This window comes from Capsicum annuum, unplaced genomic scaffold (genome assembly GCF_002878395.1).
Source record: "Capsicum annuum cultivar UCD-10X-F1 unplaced genomic scaffold, UCD10Xv1.1 ctg21517, whole genome shotgun sequence".
In the NCBI taxonomy this organism is placed as follows: Eukaryota; Viridiplantae; Streptophyta; class Magnoliopsida; order Solanales; family Solanaceae; genus Capsicum; species Capsicum annuum.
The window spans coordinates 1-1,191 of record NW_025827463.1 but is presented as its reverse complement, the minus strand read 5'-3'; the positions used below and the strand labels follow the sequence as shown (position 1 = coordinate 1,191).

The window sequence follows — 1,191 nt, the reverse complement described above, 5'->3', positions numbered from 1 at the left end:
TTTGCGTAATTAATTATTGAAGCGAATTGCTATTACTTTCTTTTGAATATTTCAAAATGAGTAATTGATTAAAGAAGAGAATTGGTTGTTTTTCTTTAGAATATTTCAACATGCGCGATTGATTAACAAAGTTAATGTTACTACATGAATAAGCTGTTAGTATGATATAATTGAGTCATTTCTTGAAAATCAAAGTCAAACAAATTATAATTAATGATTTATGTTGTACCGTGAAATGTAGAAACCCGAACTTAAGATTAGTGAATCATATTGAATTAATTTAGAATAACAATGATATAGTATTTTTGATAACCAAAAAACAAAATGATCTAATCTAATTTTTTAATATGATATCATGCCCATCCCTAATTAAATCATTGGCTTTAAGAATTCAATATAATACTGTTCATTGCCTGTGAGACTTCACCACTTGCAATCTCTTCCACAGTTCCACTTCATCCAAGAAATTCCCCTCCTTCCTCATAGCTTTCATCAAAATGGAAGAAATTCAAATAATTTCTACCTGTTTAGTTGGAGCAACATCAAATGAATCATTTTCACACAAAAACATTGAAATGACACCATGGGATTTAAAGTTCCTCCATCTTGGCACTAGCCAAAGAGGTCTCCTTTTCCACAAACCAAAACAAAAAAATGATAATATTTGCAAATCATCACTCATTGACCACTTAAAAGAATCTCTTTCTCTCACTTTACACTTCTTTCCTCCATTAGCTGGCCGGCTTTCGACCATCAAAAATACAAATGATAACACAATTTCTTTCTTCATCAATTGTAATAACGCTGACGTGGAATTCACCCATGCCAACGCTCCAAAATTAACTGTATCTACGATTCTTGATTCTACACGGGCGCCACTTATTGTTCACCCTCTTTTTCCACTGAACAATATTCGAAGTTTTGAATGTGTTACTAAGCCTCTATTTGGGGTTCAAATAATAGAGTTGACTAATGGTTTTTTTGTTGGATGCACTATGAGTCATTGCTTATGTGATGGAACTAGTTTTTGGCCTTTTTAAAATTCTTGGTCTGAAATTTCTCGTGAATACGAAGTTATTTCCAAAATTCCAGTTTTAGAACGTTATTTTCCTGAAAAAAAGAATCTTCCAATTCATCTTCCCCAGAAGATGTATGATGAGAAATTGTTTGAAAAATTTGAAGTTCCACCTT

The 1,191-nt window shown here is 31.9% G+C and overlaps 1 pseudogene; it reads left to right on the top strand.

The window, feature by feature from the left end:
• Nucleotides 1-475: 475 nt before the first annotated feature.
• Nucleotides 476-1,181, top strand: LOC124890650 (annotated as a pseudogene).
• Nucleotides 1,182-1,191: the final 10 nt, after the last annotated feature.